The sequence below is a fragment of the Sciurus carolinensis genome, chromosome 9, assembly GCF_902686445.1.
Source record: "Sciurus carolinensis chromosome 9, mSciCar1.2, whole genome shotgun sequence".
Taxonomy (NCBI): domain Eukaryota; kingdom Metazoa; phylum Chordata; class Mammalia; order Rodentia; family Sciuridae; genus Sciurus; species Sciurus carolinensis.
The window spans coordinates 134213353-134241302 of NC_062221.1; the positions used below are offsets into that span (position 1 = coordinate 134213353).

At 42.9% G+C, this 27950-nt stretch overlaps 1 protein-coding gene across 5 annotated transcripts in view; it reads left to right on the plus strand.

Moving 5' to 3' along the window:
• Positions 1–22267: 22267 nt before the first annotated feature.
• Positions 22268–27950, plus strand: part of Dyrk1a (dual specificity tyrosine phosphorylation regulated kinase 1A) — a 139090-nt gene continuing 133407 nt past the window's right edge. For 3 of the 5 annotated variants that reach the window (XM_047563649.1, XM_047563648.1, XM_047563653.1), the window contains exon 1: positions 22872–24048. The gene's annotated coding sequence lies outside the window, so the exon portion shown is untranslated. Of the gene's footprint in view, positions 22593–22871; positions 24049–27950 lie in introns of those variants that run through there. The other 2 variants (XM_047563651.1, XM_047563652.1) reach the window with 2 other exon arrangements.

Here is a 27950-nt window from a genome sequence, read left to right on the forward strand (position 1 = left end):
GTGCACCTTCTAAGGGGATGTTGGGAGCCCAGCCCCTTCCTGCTTCTCTCTCTTTTTGCTTTCTGGTAACGAGGAGGTAAAGAGGTCTCATTCACCACATGTCCCAGGCTGTGATGTACTGTGCCACCATAAGCCCAAAGCAACAGGGCCACATGACCTGAAACCCTAAGTGCAAATATACCTTTCATATTTTAAGTTGATTATCTCAGGTATTTTGTCACAGTGACAGTGACTCACACAAATGCTGCATTTACTTTTTTCATTTAATTTTATTTATGAATGTAATATGCACCTAGGAATAATTCCAACCGAAACCCAAATCCAATTGTGAGGAAACATCTAGCATATAAACCATTCTATATGACTAGACTCTTGTCTTCAAAAAAGTCATCATGAGAAAACAACCAAAGAAAAAGGCCTAATAGCCAGGCACGATGGTGCACGCCTATAATTCTCAGCTACTTGAGAGGCTGAGGAAGGAAGATCACGAGTTCAAGGCCAAACTGGGCAATTTAGCAAGATGGTATCTTAACATAAAATAAAAAAGTGGACAGGGGTCCTGGGTTCAGTCCCTATACAGACACACACACACACACACACACACACACACACACACACGCACATGCAGCCAGATGGGACAGGAACTATTCTATATTTTAAAAGTCCAAAAGGACAAAACAACCAAATGTAGAGTGAAATTTGTTTAAACTTGTTAAATGGGGAAAACAGATACATAAAAAGCATTTGGGGGGCCATACAGGAACTCCAGTAGTGGACTGTACATCAGATGATCCTCCGGGAGTGTGTACGTTCCTCGGACCTGAGGATGACATTCTGGGTATGCTGGGGCATGTCTTTGTTCTCAAGAGGCAACCGCTGGAGTATTTATGAATGAAGCATTGTGACTTTTTCAAATTGTCCAGAAAGAAAAGAGGGTGCGAGAAAGCTGGTGTGAATCCAGGTGAAGGGATCGTATGAGTATCCGTTGTACCGCTCTCTAGCTTTTATATAGATTTGAAAATTTTCAAAATAATACGAAAAAAGTGCAGAGTAGAAAGGCTGATTACAATGTGGTTTGCTAGACCCACCACTTCTTCTGCCAACAATATCTGCCTTCATATTTAAATTTACCTCCAAAGTTAAATATAAACACAGACCTTTATTTGTGCGATCCTAATTTCGGTGATAGCTGATGATTTTCTATTGGAGTACGTGACCATTTTAGCTCTTTTTATGCTCCATTTCCTTTTGCTCCATCTTCCAATACTATTATGTCAAATTTTGTGTTGAGATTCACACTCGACAGTTTGACAACGGTTACCGTGTGTTTGGGATGAAATCTGCCATTTTCCACAGGACCTTACTCTTCGGGGCCTGCTCTGTAGGTGCTACTGTGAAGTGAGTCCTTAACTGCACTCAGTACCATTCCCACAGGTGATCTCTCCCAGATCCCGGTTTTCTCTGAGGACTGGCATGGATCTAGTGGCCACTTGCTTTGGTTGGGACTGCGTGCTTGCCAGGTTTGCCTCAGGGTCATGAACTGGGCCTTTCCTTCACCCTCTCCTGGGGTTCCCAAGGCCTCTGTCCTGTGGATTCCCTGGTTCTTGAATCACAGGCTTTCTTATATTTGCTGGTTTATCTCATGGTTATCAGTGCTTGTTGAGAAGCTAAATTCCATTCCAATTCCTGACCCCTTTGGGTGTGACCCCTCTTCCTCCCTGAAAATTCTTGGTATGTCTTCTTCTATCTGATGTCTCCGCCTTTACACCAGCATGTTCTTTGGCGTTGGTCTCTTTCATTCGGTGTGCTGGATGCTCAGTGGAATTTTTCACGTGGAGATTCATGCTCTTTGATTCTGGGAAACTGGACTGAGCTGATTATTCGGTAATCTCCTTTCCATTCCTTCAGATCTATCTTTCTGGGACTTTTGTCAACCAGATATTGAGCTTCTACATGGACCTTTAAATTTCTTTTAATTTTTAATTTTTTTGCTGGAGGATTATGTTCTTTTAGCTATTATATTCAGATGTATATCTTAAGCACAATCTTTCAAGAGTTTTACTGTTTTTTTAAATTTCTGTTATCCTGTTTTTGTTTGTACTAATATTAATCACATGCTTTCTTTGCACGAGCTCTTTCTTTTCCTCCAGTGTGTTCAATTTTAAGCACCCCATTCTTATTCTACAGGTACAACATTTCTCAAAAATTTTTCTCATGGTATTTTTTGACTTTTATCAAGGATTAATTTATATTCAATAAAGTACATAAACCTTGATGAATTTACATATGATATAATATTATGTCATATGTTCATTTATATTATATTTTTATGTGGCAAATTTTATATGTTCATATATATTTTATATTTATTTGTAAGTTTCAAATTATATCACTAAATATAATACATTATTTTATCAAGTATAATAAATAATATGTTACAATAAAATTATGCATATCACATAAAACACATGCCCATACATATGTACATTTAAAATACCCACATAACCACCACCCATATCAAAATATGAGATTTCCAGTACACCAACAGGCTGCCTGTGCCTCAGTCCCAGTAAATTTACCCTATGAAATAACCACATTTGTCATCTTTATCATATTATTCCACTTTTTTCCTCTATTAACTGTGTGCATGTGCTTGTGTGTGTGTGTGTGTGTGTAGTGGGGACTGATCCCAGAGGCACTCTATCACTGAGCCATATCCCCAGTCCTTTTTATTTTTTGAGACAGGGTGTTGCTAAGTTGTAGAGGCTTTGAACTTGAGATCCTTCTCCCTTAGCCTCCTAGAGTCTCTGGGATTACAGGTGTGTGCCACTGTGCCTATTCCCTTGTAAACTTGATGCGCTTATATATTTGTTGTGAGAGAGCTCAGTATGCATCTTTGACTTATTACAACCTACTTTAAATTAGAATGTTTACCACTTACAAACAATGCAAGAACCTAACAACACATTACCTTTTTGATTCCTTCCCATACTTTGTACTTTCAGTGTCGTATATCATATTATTACATGTGTCATGGAACACGTAAGACAGTGCCTTAAACTATTACTGCCTTAAACAAAAGCTTTTCATATTTCCCATATTTACCCTTTTGGGTTCTCTTCAATTCGTCTGGCAGTTCTAGGCTTCTTTCAGTGACCGTTTTACTTCAGTTTCAAGGAGTTCCTAAGGCATTTCACCAAGTACACATCTGATGGCAATCAATCTCCCCAGTTTGTGTTTGTCATTTCTCAAAGGTATTTTCACTGGATATACAATACCATGTTGTGAAGTTATTTTCTCTCTTTTTTAACAGTGTAAAGATACTCTTCCATAATTTCATGGCTTCCATAATTTTGTTGAAAAATCAGCTGTCATGTCTAATAATAGCTTCTTAAAGATGTGTTCTTTACTCTGCTTTTAAGATTTTTCTCTTTGTGTTTGGTTTACAGTAGTCTGGATATATGGATTTCTTTGTATTTTTTCTGTTTGAGGTTTGCCAAACTTCTTGAATCTGTAGTTTATTATCTTTCATTCTCAGACATCATTTCTTAAATATGGCTTCTGTCCTATTTTCTTTCTCCTTTCCATTTAGGACTCTATTTTTATACTTGCGAGACATTTTTTGCTGTGTCCCACAAGTTTCTCATAGCATGTTCTGATTTTTTTTCTAAGTTTCAGTTTCAATATTTTTATACTAGCCTTTCATTACATTCAGTATTTCTGTCTTTTGCTGTGTCCAGTCAACTGTTAAATTCTTCCCATAAATTTATAATTTCAGTCTAAGAACATAAATTTTTCTTTTATAGATGTCAACTGATAAATTCTATATTGAATTTCTCCATTTCTTTCATCCATTTTGTGCCTGTTTACTCCACTTATCCTTACATGTAATTATATTTATTTTAAGGTCCTTGTCTTTTAATTCTGATGTCTGGATTATCTGTTGATCTATTTCTATTGTCTATTTTTATTTATTGTTGATTATACAGTCTTGTCTCTTTGGAATTTCTTTTTTTATTATATGGTAGACATTGACTATAGAAAAACTATAGAGTCTCCAGATATCATTTTCCACTAGAGATGGTCCTTTTTCCTACAGGAAGTGTGTAGGATGAGGAGCTTATCACTTCAATCAAATTTTGTGGGTTTTTGGTGTGTGTGTGACTGGGGATTGAACCTAGAGCCTTGTACATGCTAGGCAAGGACTGTATCACTGAGTTACATCCCCTGCCTTCTAGTTGGGAATTGAGGTGATACAGGGCTGGGTTAGTTTTAGTAAGCTTTAATTCACCTCTGATTCATTCCTGAATCTTAGGTCATTCCCCAACAGGACTTCAGTATTTCATTGGTTTCTCTTATATTAAAGTATTAAATTAGCAATCTGTGTGTGCTTGTGTGTGTGTTTGTGTGTGTGTGTGTGTGTGTGATGGGGACTCTGAATTGGTGTTCAATGAAGGCTGTTTCTTTCCTACCCAACACATGAATAATTTGAAGCAAAATGAGTATTAAATGTCATATTAGAGATAGGAAGATCACAAATTTAAGGTCAGCCTCAGCAATTTATCCAAGCCCTAAACAACTTACTGAGACTCTATCCCAAAATAAAAAATATAAAAAGTGTCGAGGATGTAGGTCAGTGGTCAGTTGCCCGTGGGTTCAATCTCCAGTACCAAAACCGAACAAACAAACAAACAAATCTCAGATTAGGCAGACTTTCTTATCTAGTCCAAGTAATCTTAGATAGGAAGGGTCTCCCTTATGGAATTCTGTCTATGCATGAGAATACAACAGAGAAAATTTGGTTTTTGTAAGCAACTTTCTCCCAAGAAGCAGTAGGGCACAGATGTGCTGTGCAGGCTGTTACCTTCTTCCGCTTTCCAATCACATCAGTGGTTCTACCTTCCCAAATTGGGGGGATTAAAACACCCTCTTATTGTGGAAAATGATTCGGGGAAGGTGTTATCTCTCTTAAAAACATGCACTGAGAAAACAACAACAACAACATACTCTGGACTGTGGTCTTGATGGGTGGACAACACTGAGGCGGACTTCTGCTCCTGGTTGCGCAAACCCTTCCTGCATTCGTTTCCCATCTCAGAGCTACAGGATGCCTGAAAAGCTGTCATCCAAAGGTTGTCCTATTGTTGGTCCTCCAAACATTCTCCTACATGAAGGGTTGGTGAACGGAGACCTGCCGGCCAAAGCTGGCCTGCTCCTTTTTTAATACGCAAATAAAGATTTTTTTTGGATCACGGTCACATTTATCTGTTTACCTATGTTTATGGTTGTTTCTTTTTGCCTTTTATTTTGTTGTGTTTATTTATTTTGGTACACGGGTTTGGACCCAAGAGTGTTCAACCATGGAGCCACATCCCAGACCTTTTTATTTTTTATTTTAAGACAGGATCCCACTAAGTTCTTTAGGGCTTGCCAAATGGCTGAGGCTGACTTTGAACTTGTGATCCTCATGCCTCAGTCTCCTGAGCCACTGAGATTATAGGCATGTGGCACAGCACCCAGCTTATTTCATTAACAACCCCCCACACCCTGCAGGGCTGGGGTTGGAATCCAGCTTGCATGCTAGAAACGCACTCTATCGCTGACTCACATCCCCAGGCCTTATTTCTTCCTTTTAAAAAATACAAATCACAGTTAGAAAATCCAAGGCATGGTGTGGATCTGGGCGTTTGAAGGAAACAGGACTTCCACTATCAATATTGTCCTGGGTTTCCCACAGGCACAAAATCGAGCCAGCTTGCCCATGATTTCTCCACAGCAGCTCACAGCGAGCTGATCTCAAACAGTGAGATGACCTTGGGCTGTTTCTGAAGCTTGGCGATCTCACTTTGGGTGGGTGAGGTAGATCTTCGTACACATCTTCAAAATAGCTCTCCGATTTGGCCAGTGATGCCTTCTAGACTCTTTGGCAATCACCTTGACTCATTCAGCTCATTTATTCCCGAACCTACAGCCAGGTAAACGCTTCCACAGCAGGAGCCATGCCAGTTCAAATGTGCAAAGAGAGCTGCTGTTAGTCATGGATCTGGGCATGGATTGGCCTCCTCAAACGTCTGCTCATACCAGCATGAAAATGAGAAAGCACAGGATGTGAGTTACTGTTCTTACAAGAAGTACCTGCCTTTTATTTTAAAGTAGTCCTTTTCTGTGGGTGTGGGAGATGTCACATGAAGGAGGCAGTCCCACAGACTGAGAGAGGCAAACTCTCACGTGACATAGGCTCTGGCAGCTACCACAAGCAGCAGAATCCATAATGACAGTGTTACCTGTGCAGACTGACTGAGCCTTCAGTGTACACATTGCCCCTCTGGTGGGGCTCACTCCGAGGAGGATGCTTCCCACAGGAGGATTTTCCTTCCTCTTTGATATCAGCATTGGCCACAGAGCTTGTTCAAAGGAAAGTGTGTCACATGCAAGCAGAAGCTTCAGGAGCTTTCCCTTCACCTAGAGATTTACCCCCCACCTAGAGATCTGTAGGGATGTGAAAATCCATCAAGCTGCTTACTTGAAATTTTGCATAGACTCTATGTAATTTATTCCTAAGTTTAAAAATAACTCAAGTAATCTGTGTGTGGACTGAATGTTTATGTCCCTCCAAATTCTCGTGTTGAAATCTAGCTCCCCGTGTGTCAGTATCAGGAGATAGCAACTTTGGAAGGGGATGAAGTTAGAAGGATGGGCCCCTCATGAGTGGAATTAGTGCCCTTGTAGAAAGGCATGAGAGAGCTTGCTTTGTTTCTCTCCATTTTCTGGAATGCGAGCATATAAAGAGAAGATGGCCATCTGCAACCAAGAAGAGGGGCCCCAGCAGACACGGGAGATTGTGGACTTCCTGGCCTTCGGAACTATAAGAAATAAATCCCCATAGTTTCAGTCGCCCAGTCTCTGGTATTTTTGTTGTAGCAGACAGAACTAAGACAATCTGCCTTCAGATTTATTAATGAAAGTTTGCCAGCTTAAGTACAGGGTATTTTGTAAATGTTGATTGAAAAATTCATTGCCCCATTACTAAAACATTTAAAAGAAGTATTTAAGTTCAATGAGTTTGGTAACAAATTGACCCCAAATAGTGAAGCTAAACAGTTAATGGCACTAAATTGGTAGGACATGAGAAATATCAGATTGTCAATTAGAAAGTAACCTTTATACATTTTAAAATTTAAAAGCTCTTTTCTTCTCCCCAAAGGGATGTCATAGTAGAACAGGTAAAAATCAGATTCTGTGATCAAAGACTATATCCAGTTGCTTCATATGAGGAAGTATGATTGGAATATAGAGCAATTTGTTGGGATTAGAAAGTATTAGAAAATGCTGTTGTAGTTGTAGGTGTGTGTTTAAATCATTGTGTCCCACAACTCACAGTAGCCGAACTATGGAACCAGCTGAGATGTCCACAAAAGGATGAATGGATGAAGGAAATGTGATATATATACACAATGGAATTGTATTTGACCATAGAGAAAAATGAAATTATATCATTTGCAGGAAAATGAACGAACTAGAGACCATTAAGTTAGGGAAATAAGCCAAACCCAGAAGGTCAAGGGTGGTATGTTTTCTCTCATATGCAGGATCTAGAGAGGAAAAAGAAAAAGAAAGGTGTGTGGAGGGATGGAACTCATGAAAATCAAAGTAGAAGGAAGGAATCAAAGGACAGGAGGTGAGGAGGGAGGGGCAGTGCTGGGGAGTGATATGGGTCTAATTATACTGCTATGTCATGTGCATGTACGAACAACAAATCCCATAATCAAGTATAACTACCGTGCACCAACTAAAAAATGTGGAAAGAGAAAAAAATTAGAATATAAATCATGTGTGTGAAACATGTTTAGCTAGTTAGTTAGTCAGGTCTGTTCGAAGTGTTTTATTGCGTAAGGTGCGGTACTGCCTCAAGCAAAGGCTAACCAGGAATATGTGACAGGTGTCCTGTCCTGAATACGCTCACAGTGAAATTAGAATTTACCCAGAAAGATGTGCTTAGAGTAAGATGACAGATGACGCTGCCTGTAAGTCAGATGAGTGCTAGTGCCGATGTATGTCACAGAGCAATTATCACCAGACTGGAGATGATTTGGGAAGTTTTCACAGACTTAGGATTTGAGTTGGACCTTAAAACCTGGGAAGAATCTCAAGTGGGCCAAAGTTCTCCCAGGTAGGAAAGAGTAATGTGAACCAGAAGCAGAAGTGAGAAATTCCTAGGCAGTGCAGATGGCTGTATAGGGCAAGGGAAGGGACCAGGCTAACAGCCCAGGTGCTGGCCACTGAGTGACAGAGAGGCTCTGGAGTTTGGACTCTTCTGCTTACAGCGTGGGCTTGCAGAAGATTTCTGAGTGAGAAAAAGGATCGTTGCAGAAGATCACTGGGGGCTGTTTACTGGCTTAATTGGGCTGAGAAAATCTTGGGATTCAGAGCACCCAAGCAGGAGGCCCATGGTGGTCAGGAGGATCATCTGTTGTGAAGCCCACCTCGGGCACAGGTTGGGACAAGGGTGCCAGAAACTCAGCCCTACGCCAGCAGGGTGTTTTGGAAATACCACTCGGCCTTTCACTCGTTTCTTCCATGAATCCATTATTCTGTTCAAGCTACACATTAGACATAATAAGAGTCGATTCTTCAGAAGCCGAGTGCTCTTGGGATTTCCAGGTTTCCACCTCGTGCGGTGCCCCTCCTCTGCCTCCTGCTTCTGGGTGCTCTTGGCCACTCCTCGGTCCTCCTTCCTCAAAGGCTGGCGTTCCTCAGGATCTACCCTGGGTTCTCTCTCTCTCTCTTTCCTCACACCTTTCTCGTCTGTCTCTGTGACTTTAAAAGTCATTTTCACACCGAGGTATTCACAAATTTAGTTCTAGCACACACAACTCTCTGTTGAAGCTCCTCATTTGAATTACATTGAGAAAATTCCCAAAATCAAACTCAAAATGATCCCTTCACTAACTCCACTGCTCTCAGCACGTCCTGACTCGGGAAAAGGATCCCTGTCTGCCTGGAAGTCGTGCTTGACAGTTTCTCCCGACCCTTTCTCTTACACCTCCAGCCACTCTTCACCAGAGTCAGTCACCGAGTGGTTTCTCTGAGATTTTCTGATCCTACCTCCCTGTCGCCAGCACTCCAAGTCAACTTCTCACATGGTTGGTCTGTTTCCTCTTTGATGGCTATTATCAGAATCGACACCCTTTTCTTTTTAAAGTGTTTTTTGGGGGTGCTGTGGTCTGAATGTTTGTTTCACCCCAAACTCATATGCTGAAACCTAACCCTCAATGTGATGGTATTAGCGGGCCTTTTAGAAGGTGATCGGTCAGGACAGTGGAGCCCTCGTGGGACTAGTGCTCTTATAGTGCTTCGTCTCCTTCTGCTCTGCTCCATGTGAAGACACAGGTGGAAGGAACCCTCTTTGTCCATTCACTATGTGAGGTCATGGCAAGAGGCACAATCTGCAAACCAGGAAGCAGGTCCTCACCAGACACTGAATCTGCCAACACTTTGGTCTTGGAATTCCCAGCCTTCAAGACGGCAAAAAATAAATTTTTGTTGTTAATAAGTCACTCGGACTATGGTATTTTGTTATAGCATCTCAAATGGACTAAGAGAAGGGGTTTATTGGAGATACAAACACGACACAAAATTTGAAATGTTCTACAAATGAAAAATCGTTAAATCTTCTTCTCTCCCTTGCACCTTAGCCACCAGTTCCTCTCCTAGAGGCAGCTTTTCTTAGAGGTAGCCTTCTGGGGTAATCTGTGGACATAAAAGCACTTGCATATACACTTTTTCTTTCTTTCTTTAATTTTTTTCATTCACATGTGGCATGCACTATAGATTTTTCTTCATTTGCTTTTCACTTAATACAGTTTGGGAATCTTCCCCTAAGTTATTGTGATTGAAATGAGGTATTGTATTTTATAGGTGTGCCAAAATTGATTTAATCAGAGCCTTATTTATTTCTTTCCAATCTTCTGCTACTATAGACAGTGTTGCAATAAAAAAGTTGTGCATGAGACTTTATATATGTGTGACCAAATTTATGGTCTTAGGGCTGTTTGCTTTCTGTCACTGTAACAAAATAGTTGAGTAATGAACTTTAAAGGAAGAAAGGCTTATTTTGGCTCATGGTTTCAGAGAGTTTAGTCCGAGGTCACTTGGCCACATTGCTTTGGGCCTGTGGCAGTACAGTACCTTGTGGCAGGAGCATGTAGTGATAGAGGATACTCACCTCATGGAAGCTGGGAAGCAAAGAGAAAGGAAGCAGTCAGGGTCTCAGCACCCGCTTCAAGGACATGCCCCCAGTGGCCTAATTACCTCACACAAACTCCACCTCCTAAAGGTCCTACCGCATTCCGATGGCATCTCAGGCTGGCAACCAAGCCTTGCATGTGCCTCTGAGGGACAAAACTACAGCAGGGCCTTACAGACATTCAAATTTTATGTAGTACATTTTCTCAATCTTTCCTCTTACAGTTTTAGGGTTTTATGCCATATTTAGAAAGAACTTCTATGCTCAAAAATTTATTTAAAAATTCTTAACATATTTTCTTCTCATATTTATAAGGTTTGATTTCTTACTTCAAAATCTCTTATTCATCAACAATTAATTTTGGTGTAAAATTCAACTATATTTTTATCCATGTGACTCTTTGTGCCAACATCATTAATAATAAGTAACCCATTTCCTTCCCATTTAAAATGTTTTTGTTCAATAAAAATTATTCCTATGCATGTAGCTCTGGACTGAGTCAATTATGTCTGTCACTCTTTGTTGTCATAGCTTTCTAATGTGTTCTAACATGTGGCACTCTAGTGATCCCTTGTAACTGTCCTGTTGCACGATTTTCCCAGTCTTGGTAATGACAAATTATTCCATCTAAACTTTGAGATTAATTTAAAAATACCTCTCAAATATTTTATACATACACACACACACACACACACACACACACACACAACTTGGGGATGGATATTTATTCTTATATTATTAAGCTTGCCTATCCTCAATTGTTAGCTTTATAATAGCATTTTTTAAAAAATATTTTTTAGTTGTAATGAACTTTTATTTATTTTTATGTGGTTCTGAGAATCGAACCCAGTGCCTCACACATGCTATGCGAGCACTCCCCCACTGAGCCGCAACCCCAGCCCTCTAATAGCATTTTAAACAACTTATTTATATAGATCTTTCACATTTAATGGTGAATAAAATCTGAACTGGCCCTCTGGAAAGGAAGAGACCATCTGGAGTGGGCATCAAGCTTTGGTCCTCCTGTGCCCAGGAAGTCAGGGGCTTTTCTCTGCATGATGCTCTCTGAGGTGCTGATGACACAGTATGAGGAAGTATCTGTTTAATTTTGTCTCCTTGCCAAGCTGCAAGCTCCCTGAGGACAAATGTAACTTGTGCTCATCGCCTTGATCTGATCCTGGGCCCGGAACACACTAAGGACTCAAAACTGTGTCCATGAATGAGTGAGTGAGCACCCTGGATCATGAAGGCCTGCTTCGCCCTTGCCACTTACGAGCTCTGTAGCCTTGAACAAAGCACCCTAGTCTTGACAAGCGTCAGGTTCATCACCAATAAAATGGGTCGTTGTAAGAAACAATCTTTTGGAGTTCTTTTCTTCTCCTTTGATTCTCATTGCTACTCTCTCCCAGGTGTTCCAGACCGGCCACACTTTTAAAACTGTAGAGCAGGGGTGGCTGATGAGACAACAAGAGTATAAAAGAGAAAAACGTTAGTCCATTGGCCCAGGATTCTTCCAGACGGGGTTCAGCTGCTCCTTCTTTCCTAGCCTACGATTTGTCATGTGAGTTTGTTTCTGCTTGATCTTCCTTCTGGCCTTCAACTCCTGCAGGGGGGTGCCAATCATACCGCCTTGGTTGCCCAGCGCGGATCTCAGTATCCACCGCAGCGCAGACACTTATCAAATGCACGTGGAGTAAATGAATAGTTGTGTACTCTGCTGCAGGTAACCTGTAACTTGATTTGCAAAAACGTCACACAGGTTCTGGTCTGGAGAGGGTGGCGCTGCTTCCACGAGAGCAGCACCTCTGGGAGCCAGCTTAGGGGCAGATGAGTTCTGGCTCGGCAAGTTGAGACCTCTGGCTGTTGGTTCCATTTCTTGGTCCATTCATGGTTTAGACAGCCTTCTTGGGGAAAAACAGAAACAAAAACAAAAACCCTTCAATATGCAAAATTGTGGCTGGCACATCATACCTACTTTTCTTTCTCCAGGGCAAACTGTGCCAGTCCCTTTGGCTCTCTGAGATCACAACATGGGCTAGATTCTAATAATAGGGGTGTCATGGGTGTGGTGAAAGGATTCTATAGTAATATAACTTGGGACCTTATTGGCTTAAGAATACAGCAAAATGTTGATGCTGTTGTTCCTTCTAAGCTCACCTCCTTCCAGAGAGTGGTGTCTGCTCCTGGCTGTCAGAGCTCTTGACTGCTAGGGAGCTCAGAGCAACAGCCCAGACAAGGCTGGAGGTACAACTCTGTCTTTTGTGACATGGAACCGAAAACCAGTCCAAAGAAGCAACTGAAAGAAGGTTTAGTGAGAAGGAAGACCATAAGAGCAGTTTCAAGTCCTTTGGGAAGGAACGAGGCAGGGAGATATGTGGGACTGCGGGCACTCTGGGACTCAGCGCTATCTGTGACTATTTCTGAGATGAGAAGTGGCAAGAGTTCTTATATTCCAAAGCTCAAGGTGATAGGTCAAGAGGCGAAAAACTATAGGGACATAGGCTCTCTTTTTTCTGATTATCAAGAGTTGATTATGCAAAATTTGGAAAGGAAAAGCCCAAAGAAGATAAATATCAGCTGTAATTGTAGCTCCCAGAGATAAACACTACCATCTTTTATCGTAATTATTTAAAATCTTTGTTATAAAACTGCAGAGATACAAAGTACACTATTTTATAACGTCCTTTTATCACCTAACAGACTGAACATTTTTCTCATGCTGTAAACATTCTTCACTATGTGTTCTATTTCCATAAGTCTATATGTTGTACTTTTAAATTGAATCTCCATCACTGGACATTTAGGTTATTTCCAAGGTTTCACTACAGATGACCTTGACCGGAGTCATACAATGTGTGGTGGTTAGGCCTAGGGAACATATCGGGTGAGCAAGTGTTTAAATAAGAGATGCTCAGCCTGAGAAAGACAAGATTCCGGCATGAAAATCACAGTTCTCTTCAAACATTTGAAGGTTGTTGTGCGGTTGGAAGAGGATAAGATTTGATGTGTGTGGTCTTGAGTGGGAAGATTTAGAATCAGAAGGTAAAAAGTGTGGGGAGGAACTCATTATAAGGTGAATTTTCTACAGTTAAGAGCAACCAAAAGTAGTGAGTTATCTGCTAGTGAAGATTCTCAGGCATGGGCAAAAAAATCACTAGAATTATCACAATGTGTCAAACAAAGTAAAAGGACTTGTGTGTTCCCAGAACATAGATGATAGACTATTTATTTACTTGTTTATGGAAGGAGAAGGGGTCTTGGAAAAGGCTTTGAAAATTAAAATTTTAATCTAACCCTCTTACTATTTATATCAGGGCCCAATATTTATCTAATGATTTGCAGTTCACAATGTATTATAAGAACTCCCTTTAAAAATAAGGAAATAGGGCTGGGGATATAGCTCAGTTGGTAGAGTGCTTACCTTGCAAGTACAAGGCCGTGGGTTCAACTCCCAGCACTGCAAAAGCAGGAAAAAAAAAAAAAAAGGAAATAGACACAGTGGTGTACACTTATAATCCCAGCAATTTGGGAGGCTGAGGTAGGAGGATCATAAGTTCTAGGCCAGCCTGGGCAGCTTTTTGTCTTTAAGTAAAAAAAAAAAAAAAAAAAAAAAAAAAAAAAAAATCCTCAGTTAAAAAGAAAGTTTCTAAACCTAGGTGGTTGAGACTAGACTAGATCTCCACCTTCTCTGTTCCTACAACCACTTTCCCCCACAGTTGTTATTCCTTCATCAAAGTCACCAGTCCTTTCTAGAAATCCAGACGCATGGTACATCACCTGTGCCCTGCAAAATGAAAATGTCTTCAGTCACCGCTGTGAAGAAAATGTCACTGTATGGTTCACAAGTAAGGTTTCCTGCGTGGACATTCTATTCCATTCTATCCCAGCAGCAATTTTATGACCAGGGTTTTTGACAGATACAGGTGGGGCTCCTTCAAGCTCTAACACCTATGTGCGATTCTGTGGTGCTTCTAGGGCCTTCTGCTCAGAGCAGGGACTTCTCCCATGGCCATCTGAGAGCCTTGAATGAGTATCCTTCCTAGGACGGTCCTCTGCCATATATACGCCTTCTTCTCTGTCAACTCAGAACCCCTGCCTTGAGCCTGCTCTCTACCTGTCCAGCTGCAAAGCGCACAGGAATTTATTCCAGCCCCACCATCCCCGCAACCAGAAAGACAACCTCACCTAATGCTTCACTAAGTCACTGCATCCCTCTGTCCGGGTGGACAACTCTCCCCCTGGAGCTCTCTCCCTATCTGCAGGAAGCTGGCCTTCTCCAGGAAGGCCGGAAGCAGATGGTCACCCCCTTTCGACCTGTGGTGAAGTGTATTCCTCTTGTTTTTAACCATTTTCTGGTTTTGGCTGCTAGCCCACTGCATCCAGCTCCTGTTTTGCAATTCTGTGATGACTCCATTCTTTAAAAAACCTTTATTTGGGGCCTAGTTTATATCAGGAACTGGACTAAGCACCGAAGGAGAAACCCCAAGGAAGGGAGGTTGCAGGCTGGAAGGGCTTCCTTGTTTGCAGGCAGATGGGGAAGGGGACCCACAAAGAAAACAGAGGCAGCGAAGTGCTTTCACAAGGGAAGGAATTCTCCAGGGGAAGAATAGCAGACAGGAAAGAGCAGTGGCCTTCCGAGAGCGTACATGGAGGAATCCTCACAGAGAAGGTCAAGTCATCAGAAGACGAAGGGACCAGGGCAACAGACAAACAAGTCACACCCAAAGCAGCGAGAGTTCCTTGAAGCTTCTCCGCAGGCAAAGTAGTCATAGTTTTAGAAAGAATCAGTCTCTACATCCTTGAGGAGCAGGGTGAAAGACAAAGGGGTCAGGGAGGCTAGGAGAAGGCTTGTACTCTTTATTTGGCTCTTCTGTGTTCTGTTCGGATTTTTAAATCATGTACTTGAATTTTTTTTGTAACCTTAAAAATAAGCAGTCATTATCTGAAAAATAGAATTAGTTGGCTCCTTCTATCTTACTCTTTTAAACTTTCTCATATATTAAGAAGGGAATGTAAAAAATGGTTTTTGCTTTTAAAAGTCTGGAAGTAAGTCAGATATGGGAAGGAACAGATGTGTCTGCTGTCCTTCGTGAATAGACCTTTTGCCATTGGACCTTGCCCCTAGGTCACTGACAGTGCGTGCAGAGAGAAGGCCATTGTGTTTGCACTTAGGATATGGAAGCTAACAGACTGAGCCACTTGGAGGTCCCATCTAGCCTTTGTCTAATGAGAATGACCAATTCTACAGTTTCTCAAACTGGGTATTAGCTGGGGTGAACTGCAGATTATGCAGAGACATTTTGGTTTGAGAAACCATAATCAAAACACAACTCTCTAGCAACATGGTAATCACTGAAGTTACTGTAGCTCTTCAGTGGAACTTTCTTCTGACTTTGTTGACTACAACAATCTCTTCTGGCACTAGATAAATTTCATCCGAGTTAAGCGCAGAAAAAAAAAATTGTTGCTTCTATACAAGTCACTGGACAGTTTCCCATAAAGTTTTATGATTTTGAAAGCCATCTAAAAGTTGAAGGGGGGAAAAAAAAACAGCAGGAGTTCATCTTTCACTTAAAAATACAAAACAGGGCGGGGTGGGGGGTAGCAATAGAGCACATGCTTAGCATACATGAGGCCTTGGGTTCATTAAATCCCCTGCACACATGCCAAAATACAAATCAGTCAACAAAAATCCCAAACACACACACACACACACACACACACACACACACCATAAAATAGTACTTACAATATGCCAGATGTGGTCCTTGTGAGACAGAGATGAAAATACAGGATCCTTGCCCTAAAAGCACTTATAATTTAGAAAGATACAGGAAAATACAAAATAATGGAATAATACCATTACTGTAGCCAGATAAATATATTTTGAATTCAACTGAAACAAAAATAGGAAAAATGTTGAAGACAGTAGCAGTAAATGTGCATATTAATAAGTGGTGGGAATATTAAATGATGTCCACTACATTCTTAGATTAAAAAGCCAACACTCTCAAGAACTACTGATCTAATGAACTACCAAAGGAAGTGGTTTTTGTAGAAGTCTACATCCTACCTAATTAAAATTTTTAAAAAAAAATTTATTTGTTCTTTTTAGATATACCTGACAGTAGAGTGTATTTTGGCATAGTATACATACATGGAGTATAACTTATTCTAATTAGGATCCATTTCTTGTACATGATGTGGAGTTACACTGGTCGTGCATTCAAATATAAGGCTAGGAAAGTTATGTCTGATTAATTCTACTGTCCTTCCTATTCCTCTCTCCTATACCTTCAATTTGTTTCCCTTTGTCTAATCCAATGGACTTCCTTTCTTCCATCCCCACCCTTCCTTGTTGTGGGTTAGCATTCGCATATCAGAGAGAACATTTTACCTTCATTTTTTTGGGTGAGTGGGACTGCTTATTTCACTTAGCATGATAGTCTCCAGTTCCATCCATTTACCAGCAAATGCTGTAATTTCATTCTTCTTTATGGTAATATTCCATTGTGCATATGTATCACATTTTTTATCCATTCATCCATTGAAGGGCACCTAGATTGGTTCCACAGCTTGGCTATTGTGAACTGAGCTACTATAAACATTGATGTGACCATGTCGCTGTAGTATGCTGATTTTAAGTCCTTTGGGTATAGACCAAGGAGTGGGATAACTGGATCAAATGGTGGTTCCATTCCAAGTTTTCTGAGGCATCTCCATCTGCTTTCCACATTGGTTGCACCAATTTGCATTCCCACCAGCAATGTATGAGAGTACCTTTCTCCCCACATCCTCACCAACATTTATTGTTACTTGTATTCTTGATAATTGCCATTCTGACTGGAGTGAGATGGAATCTCAGTGTTGTTTTAATTTGCATTTCTCTAATTGCTAGAGATGTTGAACATTTTTTTCATATATTTTTTTACCCACACGTATTTCTTTTTCTGTGAAGTGCTTCTTCAGTTCCTTTGCCCATTTACTGTTGGGTTATTTGGTTTTTGGTGTATTTTGAGTTCTTAGTATAACCTGGAGATTAATGCTCTATCTGAGGTGTAGGTGGTAAAGATTTTCTCCTTTTCCGTAGGCTCTCTCTTCACATTATTGATTGTTTCCTTTGCAGTGAAGATTTTAAGTCTGATACCATCCCTTTTATTGATTCCTGATTTTACTTCTTGTGCTTTAGGAATCTTACTGAGGAAGTAGGTTCCTAAGGGGACATGCTGGAGAGTTGGGCCTACTTTTTCTTCTAGTAAGCACAGGTTCTCTGGTCTAATGCCTACTTCCTTGATCCACTTTGAGTTTTGTACAGGGTGAGAGATAGGGGTTCAATTTCATTCTACTACATATGGATTTCCAGTTTTCCCAGCACCATTTGTTGAAGAGGCTATCTCTTCTCCAGTGTATGTTTATGGTTCCTTTGTGTGCTATGAGACAAAATATGTATCTTCTATTCTATTCCATTGGTCCTCATGTCTGTTTTTGGTGCTGATACCATGCTGTTTTTGTTACTATAGTTCTGTAGTATAATTTAAGATCTGGTAATGTGATGCCTCTTGCATCACTTTTCTTGCTAAGGATTGCTTTGGCCATTCTGGGCCTCTTATTTTTCCAAATGAATTTCATGACTGCTTTTTCTCTTTCTATGAAGACTGCCATTGGAATTTTAATAGGAATTGCACTAAATCTGTATAGTGCTTTTGGTAGTATGACCATTTTGACGATGTTGATTCTGCCTTCCAAGAACATGGGAGATCTTTCTGTTTTCTGAGGTTTTCTTCAATTTCTTTCTTTAGAGTTCTGTAGTTTCTTTGTAGAGGTCTTTCACCTTTTTTGTTAGACTGATTCCCAAGTATTTTTTGTTGAGGCTATTTTGAAGGGAATACTTTTCCTGATTTTTCTTTTAGTAGATGCGTCATTTTGTATGGGAATGCAACTGATTCACTGGTGTTGATTTTATACCTTGATACTTTGTTGAATTTGCTTATAAATTCTAGAAACTTTCTGAAAGAGTTTTTTGGGTCTTCTAAATATAGAATCATGTCATCAGTGAATAGGGATAGTTTGAGCTCTTCTTTTCCTATTCATAACCTTTTAATTTCTTTCTTTTGTCTAATTCCTCTGGGTAGGGTTACAAGGACTATGTTGAATAGGCATGTCCTACCTAATTTTTAATTTTATGTACTCGTTTTTCATAGTTTCATTAGGGCATTTCCCTCGACCTGTTAATTTTCAGGAAACCATTATATATATATATATATATATATATATATATATATATATGAATCATTATGTAAAGGGGACTTCTTTTCAAGGCTTGCCAAAATGTTGCAACATACAGTTTTAAGATATTCTGAAATGGGTGTGAAATGCACCCTAACAATGTCATAGTTTCTATTTAAGTGTTATCTTAATGTCACAGGAAAAGAATATGTTAGTAATAATTCATGAAATATTAGTGAACATGCTTACATGATAGGAAAGTAGTGAATGTTGTCCTTTTTATTTCTTTAAAACAATGGCATCGTTTGGCCCACATCTTGGCATGAAAGGACTTCATAAGCAACCTCAGGATGCTGAGAGAACGTGGGCAGAGCGCTTTGTTCAGGTGCATGGTTTAGAAGTAGGTGGCTGAGAGCAGGAAGGATCTGGGCCAACCTAACTAGGAAGAGAGCTGGCCACAGACCAGTGTGACCAGAGGTGGACACAAGGCAGTGGTAACCATATGCTGATTTAACAGCATACGCAACCCCCTTCCCCTTTCTTTTTGGCAGTTAAATTTATAAAAAATCAATAAAAAGATACTTTCCCTGCCTCTCCAAATGGGCATCAGATACACCCAAGGCAGGACACAAATACCCAAAAAACACATTTTTAAGAATACTAAATGAGGCTGGAGGTGTAGCCGGCGGTGGAGAATACATACGCTCAGCAGTCAAGAGGTTCTGGACTCCATCCTCAGCACCCCCTAAAAAGAAACAAAATGTCCAAAGAAATGCTAATTAAAATAAGTGGGCACAGTTAAGATGTCGGAAAAAGTTATTCTCACATACTGCTTTCAGGAATGAAATTTGGTGGAATCATTTCTGAAGAACATTTTGGCAACATTAATTAAAAGTTTTTTATGGATATGGGTCTTTATTCAAAGGAAATCACTGGACAGGTATGCAAAAATATATACACAGTATATTTATGCCACTTTGTCCCAACAACAGAAAAAGGAAAACTTCTGTTGAAAATATAGGATTGATTAAATGAATTGTGTTATTCAATTGATAGAAAACTAGGAGCCGTTAAAAGTATCTAAATTTCAGTGGACTAACATGAAAATATGTTTATAACGTAAGTAAAAAAAGCATGAAGCATACCTGTGCTGTGGGCACAGAGTGCACTCATGTGTCCCTGAGAAGCTTGGAAGGACACGGACCAATATAGAATTCTAACAAGGGGTTGTCCTGGGTGATGTCTATGAGTGATTTTCCTCTTTACTTTTTTCCATATTATAAAATTGTCTGTAATGACCTTACATTACTTGTGTGTGTGTGTGTGTGTGTGTTTGGACCTGAGGTGCAGAGAATGAACTTCTTGGTGCACAGCATACTACCACTGTCAGTTTCTAGAAGACCTCTCTCAATTAATTTTCTTTTTAATCTATTATGTATACATAAATTACTTTCAAAAATCAGAACAAACAATACAACTTACTCAAGGGCTTTAATTAGAAGTCTCTAAGAATGGCAGTAGTGTCTGATTCTAGGCATTATTACCACTATCTACAGATTATAGGTAAATTGTTCACCTTCTTACCTGGTGTGAGGGGCACAGATACATATGTTAGTCCTTGGAATATACGGTTTATGACTCCCAGTGAGTTTCCAACCACTGGGCTTTAGGGCTTAACGCATCACCAAGAGTGGGTATTGAAGGATGAGGATCAACCAAATGAAACCACCATTATGGTTTGGATCTGTTTTCTTTGGTCTCCTAACAAAATACCGAAACCATATGTGGCTTAAACAGTAGAAATTGTCTCAGAATTCTGGAAGTTACAAGTCCAAGATCAAGGTGTGAGTAAGGCTGGTTCCCTCTCATGGCTGTGAGGGGGACTGTTTCATGCCTCTTTGCTGGTATCTGGTAGCCTCAGGTGTTCCTTGGTTTGTAGATGGCCATCTTGTCCCTATGTCTTCACATGATCTTCCCTGTGTACATGTCTTTATTGCCTAAATTTCTCGTTATGAAGACACTAGTTATTCTGAATTAGTGCCCACCTTAGAGACCTCACTTTAATTCAGTTACCTCTCTAAAGACCCTACCTCCATAAAATCTCATTGTGGTGTGGTGGAAAGAACAAGGGCTTTGCCATTGTACCCATTGTACTTGAACTTAAATCCTGCCTTTACCATTTCTGGTAGTGTGACCTTGGAAATGTCATTTTATTACTCATGACTTGTTTTCTCATCCATATATTGGGATGTAATGCTTCTGAGAGGGGTAGAGATACTGGAGAATGAGCTGAGTGGAGAAGGTTGTGATTTGGGTTTTTGCTTTTCTAGTTTAGCTTCTGTGAACAGATGTATCTTTAGTGAATCTGACGGGAAATCTCAGATGACAGCAAGGATTTAATCATAAAACTGGTATCTGCTCCAAGTGCCTACATGTGTTCCCTTGTTTGTGCTGGCCATAATTTACAGGTTACTTTTAGGTGAAGCCTAAAACCATTTAACAGCATTCCAACCAGCATGGGACAGTTCCCTGATCAATTCTGGGTAAGGCTTGCGTGCTGTGGGAAGAAAGGTGCAGCTCTGTAGATATGAAGACCAGCAACGTCTTCTACTACTGAACGTCCATAATCTCAATATTCTGCCTCACCCTGATGATCTTTTGAGTTGATTTGAAGACATCATTTCTGAGACAGTGTCATATCCTGCTCAGGTTGCCCAGAGGATTAATTAAGGGAGTTTCCTTCATTATTAGCATTAAAAATTTGTCTCATATTTAACATAGTGTTAAAGGCTGCAAATGCTTAAGTGCTGCGACAGAAGTGAAGCCACGGTCTCTGAGGCAGGGAGGGAGCCCAAAGGGGAGAAACCAAGGAGGGAGGAAGGAGTTGGTTGTATAGGTGGAAGTTGGAGCTTGGGAGGAATCAGGTAGCAACCTCTCCTCTGAATAGGGACTAGCGGGGTCACTTCCTCTTCCTCCAAAACAATTAAGTTGAATGTGGACTTTAATTACATTAGCAGAGCGATTTTGAAATGTCAGCAACCTGAAAGTACTTCTGCCCGTCATGGCAACTTTCTGAAATCATGAAGAATCAAGTCTAAAGCGATTTGCTTTGTTCCCCCTCACCCCTTCATTTATTTTAGGTTTATAGTCTGATGTCTTTCCCGGCTTGCGCTAATTTGAATGGTTGCCTTAGTGTATCAATGTTCTAATAACGTGGGAGGAAATTTTGTTGGAAAGTCATTCAAGGCAAGTGTCTATCTTGAGTCACAGCGGATATAGACCTGTATTTGTTTTCGGTTCTTTTAAACACCTAACAGTTTACATTTATATTTGTGAACATCTTAAAGAAAAAATAAAAACTGGTATGGACACGTACAAAAGATGGCCAAACCAAGCTTAGAAATCCATAGCTTAGTGACTTTCGGTGTAAAAGTGCATATACACACTCCCTTTATAGCTATTCATCAAGCGCCATTATTTTAAGTTGGTAGAAAATACAATTTTTGGCTGTTGGCTCTCTACTAATTACAAAGTAGCCAGCACAGCAAACTTTGGTTTTAATGCTTGGAGAGCACACCCAGCAATATTTAGCCAGGCAGAAGGGGCAGACTGAATAAAAAAAGAAAGCCATGATAGTTTTGATTGTTAAGGCCAAGTGGGCAAATTAAAAACCTGGAAACTGAGGGGCAGGAAAGGCAGGAACCAGACGGGGAGCCGGACAAGGATGCAGCAATAGCACCGTGGATGCACGTAAGGGGCATTCCGACGGAGCAGGCAGGCTGCGCCCGGGAGGGCGGGGAGGGGCTGGCGGGCATGGAGCCGCTCGGGGAGCGAGCACAGCCTGGAAAAGTTTTCACGGTGGCTCTGCCCGTCGTTTCGGAAGGCCGGGGCCGGGCGCGGGCGTGACGGGAGCACGGCGGCGGCCCGGCTCCGGGCGCAGCGTCCGGAATTCCTGAGATGTCTGAATCGCGGAGGCGGCCTCCTCCCCGCCCCCACCGCGGCCTCCGTGGGCATTTTCCGGCGAGGGGGGCACGCGAGCCCTTCCAAGAACGGTTTAAACGCGCGGACGACCGCGGCCGCGCGCCCCCCGGGAGAAAGGCCGGCACCGCTGCGGAGTGCGGTGAGAGCCCCCGGCCCCGCACGGGGTGGGCTTCCCGGGTCCTCGCCCGCGGCCGCGGCCCCGGCCCCTCCCCCGCCCGGCGGCCGCGCGCCCCTCCCCCCGGCGCGGGCGGGGCTGCGGGCGCGCGACGCGGAAGCGCGGGGCTCGGGGGCGGTGGCGCGGGAGGCCGCGCGCGCTCCCCGGGCCGCAGTCGGCGCGGGCGCGGCGAGCGCGGGGCGGGGCGGCCGGGAGGCGGCGGGCGCTCGCGCACAGAGCAGCCGCCGCCTCGTCCCCCGTCCCCGTCCCCTTCCCCTTCCCTCCCTCGGCCGTCCGTCCCCCTCCTCTGCCCTCCCCCGAGCGAATCACGCGCCCTCCTCTGACACTCGTAGCGGGCCCGAGCTCCGAATTTATCCTTCACGTGACCTGAGGGGGTTGGGTGGTTGGCTGGGGACGGAGGGGAGAAGGAAAGGAGGGAACGGAATCTGCCGTTACCCGAGCAACAGGCCCCGCCCGCCGGCTTGGGGCCGGGGGGCGGGAGAAGGACGTCAGCACGTCAGCCGGGGTTTTGCGTTTTGATTGACAGTTGCTATAGCGACCGGGTCGGTCCGTCGCCATTTTGTTGGTTGGTTTTTTTTTAAACCCTTTCGCTTCCCGCCCGAATAATAATAAAAAGCCCCATTGGAGTGAGGCGGGGGTGGCGGCGGCAACCGCGGCGGGGGGATCCGGGGAGACTGCTGCCGTCGCTGCTGCTGATCGCGGCCCAGGTCGGGCTGAGGGAGCGGACACCCCGAGCGGGGGGTGCGGGCGCCGCCGCCGCCGCCGCCGCTTCTGCTGCTGCTGTTCCTGCTGCTGCTGTTGGTGCCGCTGCCGCCGCCGGCGAGCGGGCGGGACCGGTGTGAGTGTGCGAGTGTGTGTGTGAGTGAGCGTGTGCGAGGGCGAGTGTGCGCGCGTGTGTGAGTGTGTGCGCGAGTGTCTGTCTGTCTGTGCGGGGACTCGGGGGCGGGCGGTTCGGGCTCTCCTGGCGGAGGAGCCGCCGCCGCCGCCGCCGCCGCCGCCGCCGCCGCTCGGGCCCCGGCGCTTCTCGCTGCGCAGGTTTGGAGCGCGCGCCATTTTGTGAGATTTACAAAATCCTCCTCGGGAAGAAGCCGCCGGGAGCGGCCGCCACTCGGCGCCCGGCCTCGCCGCCGCCGCCCTCAGCGCCGGGCCGGCCCGCGCGGCCCCGCCGCCGGGACTCGGGGCCCGGGGACTGCGGTATTTGCCGGGGAGGGGCTGTCGCCTCCCCGGCCCGGGGCGCCGCTGGAGCCGCGAGCCGGAGAGACACGGAGCGGGCTGCGGCGCGGCCAGGAGCCGGGAGCGCCGGGGGCGGAGAGAGCGGCCGGGGCGGCGCTGGCTGCGGAGGCCGCGGCGGAGCAAGGCGCGGGAGCCCGAGGCTGAGACTCACCGGAGGGAGCGGCGCGAGCGCCCCGCCATCATCCCGGTGAGTGTCCGGCCCGGCCGCGACCCCGCCCGGCCCGGCGTCGGCTCCCGGCGGCCTGCAGCCGGGCCCGCGCCGAGCCCGGCCGGGCGGAGGGAGGGACCTGCCATTTTAGGAGGAGGCGCCGCCGGCCCGGGGCCGGCCGCCGGGGGAGGGAGCCCGCAGGCCGGGTCCCGGAGGAGAGGCGGGTGCGAGCGCAGGGAAAGTTGCGGAGGGCGGGAGCGGGGGCCGCGGCCTCCCGGGAGCCGGGGCCTGGGGGCCGGAGAACGCGCCAGACCTTCACTGGCCGCCCGGGCGGAGGGGAGGAGGTTGTCTTCCTCCTCCTCCTCTTCCTCCTCATCCTCTTCCCCCAGCTCCTCCCTCGTCCCTCCTCTCGGTCCCCACCAGTGTGGGAACCGCCGGGGTTCTTCGCAAGGACAATGCACGGGTTAAGGAAGATGGGGCCGGCTGCCGGCAGGCGAGGACGCAGGCCGGGCCGGCGCCCGCGAAGGTCGGCCGCCGCTGCTCCGCGGGCCTCGGGGTCGGCGCCCGGGCAGGGGCCGCGGCGAGCGCCGCAGCTGGGCCGGCGGTGCGAGCCCCCGGGCCCCGGAGGTGCGGCGCCGACCGGCTCGGGGCCGGGGGAGCCGGTGGCCGCGGAGGGGAATTAGGATTGATACCTGTGCATTGCAACAAAACTTCACCCGGCTATTTATAGGCACGAGCCCACTCCGGCTTCGCAGCGCGGAGCCGCCAGTCTCAGCGCTCGGCCAAGGCCCCTCCCTAGCCCGAAATAGATAAAAATGGCAAAATTAGTGAGTCAGTGGCTTGGACTACTTGCCTGTGCCTTTTCGTCCAGCCCTAGATAATGCGAATCCTGTAGGCTAGGTGCAGCATTGAATGCCAGCACCGTTTGGTTCTTGTTTTCTGTCCAAATCGTCAGAAAATACCTTATAGCATTGTTTTCAGACTTAACAGGTTATTGGTTAGGCACTCTCCTCGGACTCATAATAATAACACGTTCAACCTACCAGTTGGAACTGTTACCCATTTTACAGATGAGGAGACTGAGCTCAGAGAGGGGGCAGTGACTCATCCAAGGTCATATTGAGAGCAAGGAGTCTCTGTAGGCAGCCTGAGCTCCTGATCACTAAGTTATAACTCCTTAGAAATACTGGCAAATTTTAAAGCAATTTGTGTGTGATGACTCAGGGTTCTAATCCAGAGATTGTTTCCACATATAGTTTTTAGTGTGAAGTTAACTTTGGTTTGCAGAAGTGGAAAGGTTGTAGTGAGTTCTCTTAGTGAAACTTGTCAGGCGCCCCCCCCCCCCCAAAAAAAAAAAAAACCCAAAACAAAACCCTATATAGTTAATTTTTGAGAGGAAGGGCTCAAAAAATATTACTTGGTGCATTTTATTCTTCACACTGAACTATAATTCTAGTCATCCTTTGAGTATCATAAGAAAGTTTCATGTGAAATTATTTTTGTCTTCTTTGAATACTTAAATTTCCCCTGTGGTCCTTTATATCTTATTTCAGAACATTAAGAATGAACATATGTTGTACTTTGATTTTGGGGTGTTTTAATAAGTCACCTTTTAACTTTTGTTTTCTTAAATTTTTTCACATCTTATTTCTCTTATTTGAGCTTTATAGTTATACATAATAGTTGGGTTCATTATTTGCTCTTTAAGAAATAATTTTCAGAGAGACTAAATATGAGATTACAACTAAAATTTCATCTAAGGTTTCAAACAAGCATTGGTTGAGGAAAAAGTTTACTTATAGTTAAGATTTTTAATGTTCATATATAGACACGAAGTACCTCACTTCAGGACGATTTGCTTTGGCATAGTAGTAGTGTTTATGGTAGCTGTCCAAATTTGTTTAGACTTCAAACCTTACCAGAAAGATAGGAATTTCTGTTAAGTGTCTACACCAAGTTCTCCTGGAACTGGGTATAAAGAACACTTATTTATCTCAAAGAGGCATAGCTCAGAAATTATTTTAGGAAGAAGGGTCATTACCCCTTGTAAGGTGAAGGCTTGCTACTTTTATCCTGCTTGGGTGTTTAAGTAGGGTTTCAGATTTGAAGCACTATACTTAAATGAATGATAATTATTGGTAGGGGTCAAGAATTAACTGAAGGATCTAGGGAGGCGTTTGTTTATTCTTTGGAATTTGAAATTTAGGTATAAGATTATGAACCCAGAATCTGCCACTCAGTACATCCCCAACCCTTGGTACAAGATTATTTGGTAAGCATTTTAAAGACATTTTGGTGTGAACTTGTCAGAAACGTAACATAGACAATTACTGTGTGCTAGGAATTAAAAAGTTAGCCCAGTGTTTAGAGGTGCTGACATTCAAGCAAGTGAAGACAATCCATTTTGGTATAATGTCTTATTTGGGAATGTGGATAGTATAAATGGCTGTCCTGGTTTAGAGAATTTTTTTCCCCTTTGGAGTATTGTCTGAGGTTAGTTACTTAGTTCTGTTTGTGGAGAAATATTGTATTTATGACTTAGAGATATGGGGGTGGAGAATGGTAAGTGAAACAACGTATTTAGAGAAGTTAGGTTTTTATAAAAGTATTGTGAATACTTATCTACAAAAGTAGAATTCAAGACAGCTTGTTACAGGTAGGATATATGATTAACTTTGGCAAATATTTTGTTTTATAACTCTACAAACAAAATGTTAATTTGCATTTAATATTGAGGATTACTTGAAAACTTAAAAACTTGGAAATTTAGACTGCCTAGAGGTGTTTTTATGTTCATGCTTATGGTTGATAGATATCCAGTTATTGGAAGGAAATTTGAATTGAAGTAAATAGTTATGGGCCAGAAGGAATGGTCTTGTGCATAACATTAGAAACAAAACTAGAAGATGGAGATTAATTTGTGAATTTCTTGGTATTTGTGATTAGGTGTGTGTCAGTTTGCTGTCGTTTCCCTCTCATTGCAAAGAGCTTTCACATTACACATGCACATACATGCACACACACACACACACACCCAAGCAATTTTTCCTTTTCTCTTACCCCAAGAATAAACTTAACTGTCCAAACCCAGCAAAACCCAAGAACTTCCAGAAATAGTCTTTATCAAGAACTTGGTTCTTTATTTGAAAAATTTTATTAATCTAATAATTTTGTGGTATTCATAAACAGTCATTTAAACTGTGAACTAAGACTACTTTCTGTTGAGGAGAGTTTTGGTGGTTTTATTATTGTCTGTTTTCAATTTAGAAGTAAAGATATTACTTGAAACTATCAGACAGGAAACTTGACACTGCACATTTTGCCCTGTCAAAGTGAATTGTGCAACTGATATAATAGCACCTTGTGTATATGGAGTGGTTAGGTCTTCAGAAAGACTTCTGATCATGGGTTATCTTGACCAGCAGGCATTTTTTTGAGACTAGAGAACTTGTGGTAATGCTTGCACAATTTTAGATTAAAAATTCGTGTTTGATTGCTTGGAACAAAAGTCATCAAATTATTTTAAGTTGCCTAAAATCTCACATCAGTTGCTCGTAGTTGAAGAAATGTTTTGAAATCTTGCCTCACGTCAACTCTATAATGTTAAGCTGGAGTTGTAAAGTTTACCTTTGGGTGTGTGAAACTGCAATGTACACTTCATATGACTAAAATAATGAATATAAGGTTCATATTAGATAATTGAAGACAAGTTTTGTTTTCTAATGTAGTGCCTAAAGGCAACTTTGGTTCCATTTTTTGAAATAAGACAATGATTTGGAAATATTCTGTTATATAAACCAGCTTAATGCTTTAAAAAAGTTATTCTTTTGTTTTTGAAACCCTTATGCCAGAGTTCTTTAACAAGTTCAGATTCAGTATTGAAGATAATACCTTATGAAACATGTAAAATTATGTGGTTCCTTGTAGACATACTTTTTGCT